The sequence below is a fragment of the Lathyrus oleraceus genome, chromosome 3, assembly GCF_024323335.1.
Source record: "Lathyrus oleraceus cultivar Zhongwan6 chromosome 3, CAAS_Psat_ZW6_1.0, whole genome shotgun sequence".
Lineage (NCBI taxonomy): Eukaryota > Viridiplantae > Streptophyta > Magnoliopsida > Fabales > Fabaceae > Lathyrus > Lathyrus oleraceus.
The window spans coordinates 43,605,128-43,618,407 of NC_066581.1; positions in this window are offsets into that span (position 1 = coordinate 43,605,128).

The window sequence follows — 13,280 nt, forward strand, 5'->3', positions numbered from 1 at the left end:
AAAGCATTCGACAAGAAGGTCAAGCCTCGTGTGTTCCGGGAAGGTGACCTCATGCTCAAGAAAGTTTTGTCTTTCGCGCCCGATTCCAGGGGCAAGTGGACTCCAAACTATGAAGGTCCATATGTTGTCAAGAGAGCCTTTTCAGGCGGAGCTTTGATGCTCACAACTATGGATGGGGAGGATTTCACTCGTCCTGTGAATTCAGATGTAGTCAAGAAATACTTCGCCTAGAAAAAGAAAAAAAAAGAAGAATGGCTCGCTAGGTTGAAACCCGAAAGGGCGACTTAGGCAAAAATGAGTGTCTCGGTGGATTGAAAACCCGAAAGGGCGATCCAGGCAAAAATTAGAGACATAAAAAAAATGATTTTTGCATCCCGCTAGATTGAGTACCTCATCCTGGGGCAATCTAGGCAGAAATTAGGGATTTGGCAAGTAACTGCATCCTGACAAGACTTTCTGTTTCACAACTGTCTTTTCGTCAGAGATTCTCGCTCAGTCATCATCAACTGAAGCTTCAAATACATCGGATTCAAATTGGTAGAGAAATGGTCATTATGTTCAATGTAGCCCTCTTCCAATATATATCACCGATTTCAAATTTGTATAGATCTATGGAGTCTTGCCATTTGCAGGCTACCATTCCATCAAATCAATTTGAGCTTTTATCCAATTATTTGCACTCTTATTTGTTTCAATTCAACAAATGTTTTGCATGTTTTAATTGATAAAATGTCATTGTTTCAAACAAATAAACTTTTTCAAAATTGTTTTTAAACAAAGTGAACATTCACAATGATGAAAGGATACCTAAGAGATTCTCAGTGCTCTCCCGAGGGTGGCATGATTTCCAACAGGGTAAGACTTTTGTTCATATTCCTGGCATTGGCTGTATCCTCTTTCTCCAGACTGTTGTTGGGGTTTCTCCCCAAGCGGAGTTTCTGTTGAGATTTTTCTCCCGAGCAGATTTTGTTGAGCAGAGTCTTTGTGATGACTCCTCCTCATTCAGAGTGCTTGTTGAGGTTTTCACCTCCCTTCCCTTCAGCAGAGCAGTGATTCATTCCTCCTCAGCAGATGTGGTATTTCAGAAGGATTGATGTTTGGTGGTTGATCCCCAGTTCTCCTTCTCTTCCTCGGATAAATCCCCAGTAGATTTGTGGTGGTGGATTTTATTTATGATGATTCATCCCTTGCAGAGATCTTGCTGTTTCTTGATCCCGTCAGAATTGATTATTCTCTGGTGATCCTGGCTTTCTCTCCTGTGGTGTAGTACCGGGCGTTTGTTCCCTGGGCCTGTTTGTGTTAGATATGTCTGTTTGTCATCATTCATCAAGCATAAATCACGCATAACCATGCATAATCATAACATTCAGATATTCATGTTGCATTCTTTGCCATATATCTTTTGCTTGTTGTCTCCTGCTAATTGGCGATATAGATCTCCCCAGTAGATCTCCCCAAGCAGATGTCGGTGTGTCTGATCTCCCCATTTAGAGTCAGCCCCATAAGCAGAAAGTGTCTATCCTTTCCTGCCATTTCCCCACTGAGATACATCATCGTGGACGACGATTTGTTTCCGTTTCCTCCCAACACATATATTGGGACGGATTTTCCTATTGAGTTATATCCTCATTAGGATGAGTCTTGATTCAGTTTTCTTTTTTAGTTTGATCCTGAATTGGCCTTTTTTGCAACTGTCTCTTGTGCTTCCCCGTGGTATAAATGAATAATTCATTCAAATTATCCCCGGTGGAATTATCTTTTTTGGCTTCTACCCAGTAACCGGTAGTTGTAAGTCCTATCTTTTTTGGCCTCTACCCAGTAACCGGTAGTTGTAAGTCCTATCTTTGTGGTTTTCTACCCAGTATTCAGTAGTTATAAATCCTACTTTCATCCCCTAGCAGAGGTAACCTTTGTGGTTCATTCTGGTTGATGGCGGATTTTGTGGTTTTCTACCCAGTATTCGGTAGTTGTAAATCCTATGTTGTTGTTTTTCTCCCCATCGGAGTTTGTGCTTCTCTGTGGTTAGATGGATAATTGCTCAGTAATCGGCAATCATTCGCCTTATCCTCAGCTAAGTCTTTGGTCTTCTACCCAGTATTCGGTAGTTGTAAATCCTATTTTCTCCCTGTGCAGAGTTAACCTTGTTGTTCATCCTAAACGATGACGGTTACTCTTCCGTGGTTTTCTACCCAGCATTCGGTAGATGTAATCCCCTCTGTAGTGGTTATCATTATCCAATATTCGGTCTTGATATTCCCTCCTTCTTGTGAATAATTTCTGTATGCTAGCAATTTTATCCCCAGCGGATCCTTTCACCGTTTGTCAGTGATTGTATTCCCCGGATCATTGATTTTCATCAATGTATTCCCAGCGAGTCAGCTTTCATTTACCCTTTTGCCGGTAATGTCTGTTGCTACCTTTGATTGGTCATCATTATATACCTAGTCTTGGTATCCCGATGCCTTTCTTTTCGATCAATTTATCCTTTATTAACCCAGTAACCGGTTGTGGATAATCTTCCATGCGAGTATATTATCTAAGTTCTGACTGTAATAGATAATATATCTCATGCACTCTTCAGCCGAAGCCTGTTGTGTTTCCCCAGTTGAGTAAGATCCATGTTCCTTGCGGAATCGAATATTCATTTTTACCCCTTTTGAGCATATCTCCCAGTAACCGGTGATATGTCTCCTGGATAATTGCCGTATGCTTGCAATTTATCCCCAGTGAGTCATCTTTCGTCTACCCTGTTGTTATTGGTAATGATTGTTTCTCTTTTCGGGGGATTCATCCTTTAACAACTTACAACCCGGTTGTGGATAATCTTCCATGCGAGTATGTTCTCTATGTTTTGACGGCAATAGATAATGTATCTCATGCGCTCTTTGGTCGAGTTTTTTCTTCCCTAGCTGAGTAAGATTCGTATTCCTTTTTATTCAGGAATCGAATGTTCATCCTATAAACAAGTCTGCTTTTTCAGCTTTCTTCCAGGATGATGAGTGTTTTGGAACACACACCAATTCACTTCTGTGGTTGATCACCTTTTACATACTTACAAACTGGTATCCCTGGTGATTCTTCCTTTTCGAGTATATTATCTACATTATGACAGCAATAGATAATATATCTCATGCACTCTTTGGTTGAAGCCTTTTGTCCTTCCCCAATTGAGTAAGATTCGTATTCCTTTGTTTCGGAATCGAATTCCATCCTTTAAACAAGTTTGCGTCTCGCTCTCTTCAGGATGATGAGTGTTTTGGAACACACACCAATTCACGCTTTCGGTCGATTTATCTTTTAACAACTTACAACCCGGTTGTGGATAATCTTCCATGCGAGTATATTATCTATGTTTTGACGGTAATAGATAATATATCTCATGCACTCTTTGGTCAATCTTTTGATTGTTTTCTCCAGCAGAGTAAGATTCGTATTTCACTTTCGTGGAGTCGAATGTCCATCCTATAAACAAGTTTGCTTTTCAGCTCTCTTCAGGATGATGAGTGTTTTAGAACACAAACCAATTCACGTCTCGGTCGGTCACCTTTTACATACCTACAACCCGGTATCTTTGGTGTTCCTTCCTTTCTGCTCCCTTTTGTGATTGTTTGTCCCCTGTGGAGTCATATTTTCCTGAGTCGAAATATACCTTTTCAGGTCTTCCTCAGATGTTTGAAGTTTTGATATCTCTCACCCTCATACCGGTCTTTGATATTCATTTCTTCCTGAGTTTGTTACCCAGTAACCGGTAACACCTCATTCCTGTTATTTCCCCAGGATTGTCTTTTTAGACATCCCCAGTGGAGTCCCTTAGTGGATTGTTCCCCTCTGTGTCCGGATTTTTATCCGAAGTATCCTTTGTGGATAGTTTTGCTGTTTTGGGAATATTCCCCAATACATGCATTTTCCCCGGCAGGGATATTTTATTCATCCTTACTCAGTCTGTTTCCAGATTTTATCCGAAGTATCCTTTGTGGATAATTCTGCTGTATTGGCATGTTCCCCAATACGTGCGCCTTCGAGTCAGTTTCGAGCCTTTCCAATGGATTTATTCCCTCTGGAAACCCTTTTTCCCCAGTTTTAAATCGTGACCTGCTCACGTATTTTTGATCCTCTGTTCCCCAGTAGGATCTTTCCCCCATAGAATGAACTTTTCATGGGATTTGTTCTTTTTATCCATTCGTTCTTTTCTTCTTTGTGGACATATATTCCCACAGAGATAGTTTGTTTTGCATTCATACATTTGCACCATGAGGTCTCTTAGGGACCAAAATTTGTCTCTTTGTTATTATTTAAGCCCATTCTACCGCGTCAAGATGAAGATTTTAACCTTCACTTCTCCGGCTTGAATGACCTTAAATAGGGGCATCTGTAAGACCCCAATTTTGTCCCTAAGATCCCCCATGGCATCATATCATTGCATTACATAGCCTCAAGGATCTTTTGAGCTTCTTGCTTTCTTTCGCTTTGGATGGGATATCCTGTTGAGTGGTTTGAGATCACCAGGCATTGTATGCATTGTATATCATTGCTTTTCTTGTTTAATCATTAAACAAAAGTACAAAAATATGTCATCTAACATTTTGTTTTGTAGCATCAAGCAAGCACAGGTCAAGCCATTCATGAGCATCCCTTGTACAAGAGCAGATGGTATTTTCTTGAGACATGCACCATGTGATATTATGTTGAGCTTATATGAGCTATGGTTTCATTTGGAAGCAAAATTCCCAAGTGGTGGAGGTTCAAATTCATCAAGACATTTTCAGGTCATCTGAGGCCCAATACAATCAACTGTACAATCAATTGAAGGCTTTGAGGTTGGGGAATTGATCTTAACATCCTCATTCATGTTCAAACAATGCCTATTCATCATTTCAAACATCCATATTGAAGATTTTGAAGTCAAGTCAAAAGTTTCCCAAAATGGAAAGTGACCTATAATTTCAAGTTTCCAAAAATAGCAAGTTTTTGGTTCACATTCAACCAAACTTTCCAACATCAAGGAAGCTTCAAATGAAATTTTGTTGAAAATGAAAGATGAATATCTTTCTCTCCCATTTCCAAAAAGCCTAAGATCATGAGCATCTGATGAATGGTTGAAGAATTATGATCAAATGATTGCCAAGTGTGCATGGAACTTCAACATGCCATAACTTTTGAACCAAAGCTCTAAAATGAGTCCCTCTTTTTGCATATTGCTTGTCATGACATATATTTTCCAAATCCAACATTGCATTACATGAAATTTAATCACATGATCATTTGTCCATGCATGTTCATTTTGGAGGGAAAATGCATATTTCAAATTTGGTGCATTACATGAGCTAAATTCCAATCCAATTATGTGCATGAGTTGATTTTAAGTGAAATTACACATTCATATGGCACTGTTCACGTGTGCCTTACCATGCATAGGTGTTTTTACTTATTTTGCCATGCACCTCATTTTATCTTAATCTCAATTAACCAATGCAAATTTTGATTAGCAAGGTGATTAGGACAGAGTATAAAGCCTAAATCATAACAGAATTCTGAAGAATCACATTCTAGATCTAGATTTTTCACTTCCTTCTCAAATTTCTCTCTCTTCAATTTTCAAAATTCTTCATCTAAATCATCAAAATTCTTGTAGAATCGTGTTCTTCATGTGTCATTGAGTAGGATTTGGCAATTGATTTGAAGAATTCGAGCCAGAATCAAGCTGCACAAGCTCAAGAACATGAAGATGGAAGTTGCAATCTGATCAAGATCCAAGCCTTTCCAAGCTTCAATTCATACATAAAGCTTCAAGTCATCAACATAGGAGTGGATCTGGATCGTTTGAGCACTTGAATCACTTGTTTTCATCTTCTTCTCTTCAAAGAGGTTAGAATTCGAACCTCATGATTCTCCATTTTATGCACATGTTATGGTAGATCTTTTCATGCTGATTATCCTGATGCTTTTAGAATTTGAAATGGTTGAGTATTGATTGAGTTATGCTGAGTAGAAGTTTTGAATACAATTATGTTTTCTCTTCGATTTGCACTGGTTATGAGGAATTACTGTGAATTGAGCCTGGATTCGTGTTGTACATAGAATAAGCTTTCGATTGGTATGCTTTTTGTTGTTTTCTGGAGAATTTTGATGAACACGTTACTGTAGCACCACCGTCTCAATGAAGAAGACGGTGGAAACCACCGCTGGCCGCCGCTGTGTTTAAATGCTAGGGTTTATTGCCTTGTCAGCTGCCACGCCTTTGCCTGTTGTCAAATTGATAGGCCACGCTCTCTTTGACCAATCCCACGCGGCTTGACCTGTTGACTGGCGTGCCACTTCATTAAGTGGTACGCTGCGTTTTGTACAAAACGCCACACCTCCTTCGATTCCTGGCTGTGCCACTTTTGGAATTTATTTGTTTCAGCGCTTCTTTTTTCATGTACATGGTTCGATCCTCCGCTCCAGCATTTTTTCAAATTCATCAATCCAATTTCATTTCCCTCCAATTATCATGTGCATGATTCACATTATTTCAAATATTTTTATCCAACTTCAAAAAATCATAATAAATTGAAAATTAATCCAAATCACTTCCAATTTTTTGCTACATGTTCATTTGGATGTCTATTATTTTGTGGTTGTGATTTCCTGATTTTATCATTTCTGGTTTTTTCATTGTGGACTGTTATTTGAGCATGTATGCAAGTGTGACATGTTGTACCAATTCTCTTGTGAAATGCTCATACATTGGCCAATTGATTTGAAATTTGGCATGTTGATTCCTAACATGTTACATGATTTTTGAGGCTTGGTTGTGCATTTTTATCATTTTTCATCTCTGTTTTAGGCACATGAATGTATGGTGTGACAATGTGTGTCACACAATTTTATGTCATACTTGTTCATTTTCATTGATATGTCAATTGATCTCTTATAATTCTAATATTTTGCATGATGCTTGTGTTTAACATGTTATGCACACATAAAAAAATTCATGATTGTTTGATCCATTTCTGTTTTAATATGGAATGTTGATTCTTGATGTCCAATTGTGTGCTTTGTAATTGCCTTTGCCATATCTTGCTCACGTGATGACTTTGCTTGATGCTTTAGACTTGGTCCTTTTTAGGACATGTTCTTGCTTGATTAAATGTGCTTCATGTTGAGAATCAACTTCTGTTTTGACTTTTTGCTTTGCCTTTGACCATAGTCTTTGTACTAGTGGTTTGTACTCACCTTTTGAGCTTTGTATTTCAGGTTCAAGCAAATTAGCCATAATGATTGATGTGATCTCATTACTTGAGATGCAAGTTAATTTGGTTAACTAACTTTGATTGTGTTGTAGGTCCTTTGGTGGTGAATTCACTTGAATGATTGCCTTTTAGGACTTGCTTTATGTACATATTGGGAACCACTGTTGGTTTTGTCTGTTTTCTGTTTATCTGTCTGAGTTACTAATTGACTAGCCTTTTGTACAGGTACTTTAGTCGCTTTAGCTCATTACTTGAGCTTTGCTTTGCTTGTGGTTGGTATACCACTTAGGTAACTTCTCTAACTCCATGTAGTCTGGAAGTCCTGCTATCTTTGGCAGGCACCTGTCTGAAGCCCTCCTTAAGAGGCCATGTTCTTGATTGTTTAATTTTGTGCTAAAGACCTCAATGAGGCATGGTTACATATTAAGACCTCTTGAGTGAAGAGGCAATTGGCAGATAGAAGGGATTTGCAATCAATCCCCTGCTATTCAGTTGAGTCTTTCATTATGCTCGCACTATGTGCTGATGCTTCTGAATAAACACCCAAAATCTTGTTGAGTCAGTCATGTGGAATAGGATTCCTCATTCTGGATCCCCACACTTTCAGTGTCTTGAGCTCACCCAGGCCAGGGTTAAGATCCATGAGGTCTAATCCTCATTTCCCGTTTCATCTGCTCACCCTAACTCTCAATGTTAGTGGTTAAGAGCATCTATTTACACTTATACAGCTGGCTTGTTTGTCGAGGTTGATATGACCCCTTGACTAAAGCCCACCCTTGTGTGAAGCCTCTTGTTTGTGTATAGTGTGTGATTGTTTGTTCATCTGTGCATTGATGTTTGTGTGTGCCTCTGTGCATTGTTCTCATATTTTTGAGCATTACTTGTATATCATTACCATGATCATTGCTCATACTTTGTGACATTTATCTTGTCCTTTGAGGAGTCAATTGTAAGTCCAGCTATTGGCATTTGTTTCCTTTGTGTTGTTAGGAGTTGGATGTAAGACCATTGATTGGCATTCCATTTCCTTGGAGTCGAGTGTAAGACCAGCTATTGGCATCTTGTTTCCTCTTGCTTATTTTTCTCTGATACCATGCTTTATCTTGCTTTTTGCCCTTGTGCTTGACCTTTTCCAAAGGAACTTACTTGGATCATTTCTATGATCTTGAGAAAGTAACCATGTTTGTGGCATTGTCCCTTAACCATCACCTCTTGCATGCTTAACCTTGATCCATATTTTCATCCTTAACCCAAAACCAGAAAACTATTGTGCAAACATTTGACTTGTTTTCAAACTAGAAACCTAGGCCTTATGCCTTTGATTTTCAAACTTTATTTTCATAACACTCATTGTGAATTGAATCTCTAATCAACTTTGACATGTTTGTGAATACTTCTAATTGGTTAATTCCACTCACTCAATTGTCTTTTGTGGCCCATGTCCACTTCTTAATCAAGTTTTCATGCATTAGCCATATATCTGAGTTATCTTAGTGGTTGATGTGAATCTCACCTTTTGTCCTTAGTGATTGAACTATAAGACTTCCCTGCTTATTATAGGGTTAACCCCTCACTAGCATGTTGAAGCTGTTCTCACATGGTGGACTTGTTGTTGATTTAGGTTGAGTTTTCTCCCTTTGATAACGAAAGACCTTAAGGCTTTTGTTTAAAATCAACCCACTCATCTTTTTGAAATCTTTTAGCCGAACTACGGTGTTTTGATCCTTATCTTTCATGAAAGGCACGTAGGCAATGGGTTTCATCCATCCAAACACAAAAATGTAAATAACTTGTACATTCTTTTCTCATCTCTTCAATCATTTTTGCACAATAAAAATTTCATAAACAAATAATTTCTATAACAAGTTGTGAAAAGGGCTCCCTAGGAGTACCTAGGACGTTTTGGGTTCCTAACACCTTCCAATTGCGTAACCAACCCCCTTACCCAGATCTCTGACCTTCTTTTACTAGTTTTGTTTGTAAAACTTTTAGGTTTTTGTTCGCTTTCTAACCTTTCCTTTGGATAAATAGAAGTGCGGTGGCGACACGATTCATTGTATGATTTACCTCGGATCTAGTTAATATTTCCGATGGTGACGAATACACGGCTACAGCAGCATTAAGGACCTTTAGAAGTGCCTCCCTGTGTGCCTCCGAACATAGCAGGAGTGAGAGAATAGATATCTTGGACGGTGTCTGAATCAGCTGATCGAGTACCTTGTAGTCGCTTTTCTTTATGATCCTCAAAAGCTCGTCCACATCCTTCGTAAAAGCAGGCTCAGAACCAGCCTGTGGTGCAGAAGTACCCTCATTCACAGCTTGTTTGCCTTTGGCTTTCACCGCGGCGTCAGCATTATCGGCTTGGGTAACCGGTGGTGAGAACAGTCTACCACTCCTGGTGAATCGCCCGATTCCACTGACATTGTCCACTACGGGACCTTCTATTTCCACCTCAGATTCAACCTTCTGATTTTGCACCTCCTCTATTTTCAGTGGCTGCTCCACTCCATAATCGTGCGTATATACACTCCCCCCATAATGCCAAGCAATGGCTCTTTCACTGGTGAAAGGTAAAGGACCAGGGCTAGTGATGGTCATAGTGGACGGTCGCACTGGTTGTGCTTCTGGCACACTGATCTGAGCAGTTGGATAGAAAATGGTGATAGTAGCAACACCACAGTCATACTCATAAATCTCATTCATTGAAACATAAACATCCGAAACATCGGAATCAAGTTCAATTACATCAGAATCAACCACATTGTTTGGGATATCAGCAACAACATCAGCAAAATTAAATATATTATCAGGAATTACACAATCAAAAGGATCATCATTTGTGAACTCTTCAACAGCATCTTCAAACACCTCTCCAGCAACCCCTTCAACAATCTCTTGAACAGACAAGTCTTCAACTTGGAGGATACCATTGTCAAGCAAGGCCTGGATACCTTGTTGCAGCTTCAGACAACCCTTGCTATGTGTAGCACAATCCAAACAACCCTTCCCACAACCGGGGAAAACATCGGCCTTCAGCAGGTGTTCTTTAATCTCCAACAGTGGAGTCTTCAACTTCAACACATCCTTTACGGACCTGGCTTCTCCTTCCAGCATATTAACATTTGCACCACCATGCTGCGGCATGGGATTGTTGACGACGTTAGGAGTCGGCGCAAAGTTAATAGCCTTCGAGTCGATGAGGTCCTGAACTACGTGCTTAAAAGCTTTGCAGTTCTTAATATTGTGGCCAGGTGCCCCAAAGTGGAAGTTACACCTAGCGTTGGCATCATAGCCCACTGGAAGCCTGCCAACAGGAGGAGCCAAAGTGCGTAACTGCACGAGTTGTAGCTGTTAAAGGCTAGGAAGCAACTGAGTGTACGACATTGGAAGAGTGTCGAAACGCCTATCCATCATCTTTTGCCTCTGTTGATAGGCGGGTTTGTTACCCTGTTGTTGTTGTTGGTATTGAGTTGGTTGACGTTGTGGTTGTTGTTGTTGCACTGGTGCCGCAGCCGGAATGGTCATAGCCGCAACATACGGTTGTTGATGATAATTTTGAAAACTGTTCCTTCTGAAACCCCTGCTCTGATATGAAGACAAAGAGTTAGCATCCCCCTCTCTCCGTTTCTCTCCCTGAATGAACGGCTTTTTCACCCTGATGATGATCTAACTCCATTCTGGATCTTGCAGGTCTTCAAATAGTTCTCCACTCTTTCACCGGTAGAGACTACATCAACAAAGTTGGAGGCATTGCAACCCACCAGACGCTCCAAGTAAGGTCTGGGCAGAGTGTTCATGAACATGTTGGCCATTTCCTTCTCCAACATAGGAGGTTGAGCATGGGAAGCTGTCTCTCTCCAGCGATGAGCATACTCTCTGAAGCATTCGTTGCTCTTGAGAGACAGGTTTTGAAGTTGGGTTCTGTCCGGTGCCATATCAGCGTTGTACTGATACTGCTTTACAAAATCCTCAGCCAAATTCCTCCAGCAACGGATGTGGGCTCTGTCCAGCCTCATATACCATTCCAGGGATGCCCCAGCTAGGCTATTCTGGAAAAAGTACATAAGCTGCTTTTCGTCATCGGAGTATGCAACCATCTTACGGAAGTAGGCTTGCACATGAGTTTTTGGGCAAGAGTTGCCATTGTATTTGTCAAATATCGGAACTTTGAATTTTGGTGGCACCCTCACACCTGGGACCAGCCCCAAGTCAGCAACATCTACCCCCAGAGGGTTCTGTCCTTCCACTGCCTTCAGCCTCTCCTCTAATCTCCTGAACATGGGGTCCATGCCATGGCCCATGCCAAAATCCTCCTGCATCAAGGTGAACTGATCGTCCTGATCATCATGGACGGGCTATTGACCAGAGTTGACATGTGGGATCGGGGTAGGCCCTGGTCCACTGGGTCCGTTAACCTCTCCAGCTGGAGGATCAGTCACCGTCTCTGGTTGAGTAGTAGCGGGATTCCTTTGTATCATCTGTCTGAGCTCTTGCTGTCCTTGAGCCACTCCCTGAACCACATCCATGAATTGGGTCATGCAGATTCTCATCTCGGCGAGCTCTGCTTGTAGGTCTTCCATTGCTCTCTGCTGATTTCTGCGAGTACCGTACCGGTGAATTCCTGAGTCAGTTATCCTACTAGTGGAACACCAAATAATATGAGAACACCGCAGCGGTACCTGTTATGCAAGACATGCAAATGAATATGTAAATGCAATGACATGTTTATCAATTCCAAAGGGTGTTTTACCCCCTTGATTCCTGTCTCACATCAGATAAAAGTGCAAGCAGACCGAGTCGTGGATAAGCTTCTGAGATCCAGATGCAATAGAGAGAAAACCTTCATACAAATGAGTTCAAAGAGAAAGGCCTTAGCCAACAGTATATCAAAAGAGGATTCCCACAACAAGCCTGCAAGTCATCACTATAAAGCAATAAAGAGACACAACAAGTAAAGAGAGGAATAGAAACCAGGAATCATCTCCCTGTATACAACCCATAAGGACTTCTCCTCACTTCAGCCAGTAGTGCCACTGTGTCAGGATGATCTGGAGATTCTGTCAAACGCCGGATAAGCAAATTCCTCTAGTGAATAATCCCATCCAGTTCGTTGATGTGCTCTAAGTAGTAATTCTCATTATCCTCCCCGAACACCTCTTCAAGTTTAAACCTCTTCAAACCTGCCAACACCTTGAGTTCTTCAATCTGTTCTTGAGCCTTGTTGAATTGATCTGTGACGTAACCATTAGTTGAACGGGCACACAGAAGCTCATTGTTCTTATCCTTCAGCTGAGTCTTCAATTTTTCCATTTGACCAGTCAATTCAGCCACCATCTCCTCCTCTTTCGCCTTCCGAGAAGCTGAAAATGCATCCCACTGCTCTTGCCACCCAGCTAACTTACCATGGGCATCCATTAACTGCTGCTTGACTCGCCTCAACTCAGAACTGGATGATCCCAAGGCTTTGTCAGTCTTCCTGAAGAAGTCCACCTTCATAGCTAATTTCTTCTCTGCTTCCTCTCGCAATTTGATAGCCTCCCCCTTCTGATATTCCGCCTCATGGTATAGATGCATACAGTCTTGCAACTTTGCACTCAACTCCGAGTTTTCAGTTTGAAGTTCCTCCATGGCGTTCTTCAATTTGTCATACTCCTCTCGGCTCACCATTGTTGACTGCTCAGGAGTAGGTGGATACAAAGGTTCTTCAATAGGAAACGGCAGACCAAACTCTTCAACTCTTCCCTGAAGCCAATCTTCATACTGAGGATAAGTCCTGCAATCTCCTTTTCCAAGCACAATCCTTCCTCTCTTGATCACCTTGAGCCAGGCCTCAGCTGCCTTACGGGATACAGTCAGATCAGATGAAGAATGGAAAAACAAAGATTCTTCCACATCCTTTTCCAAAGGCGGAGTTCTTAAAGCATATCCAAACTGTCTGACTGCTAGAGAAGGATTATAGTTGATACCTCCACTTCTTCCTACCAATGGCACATTCGGGAAGTTCCCACAACTGTGAATGATATCCTCCCGGAGCAAGTTCTGGTCTGA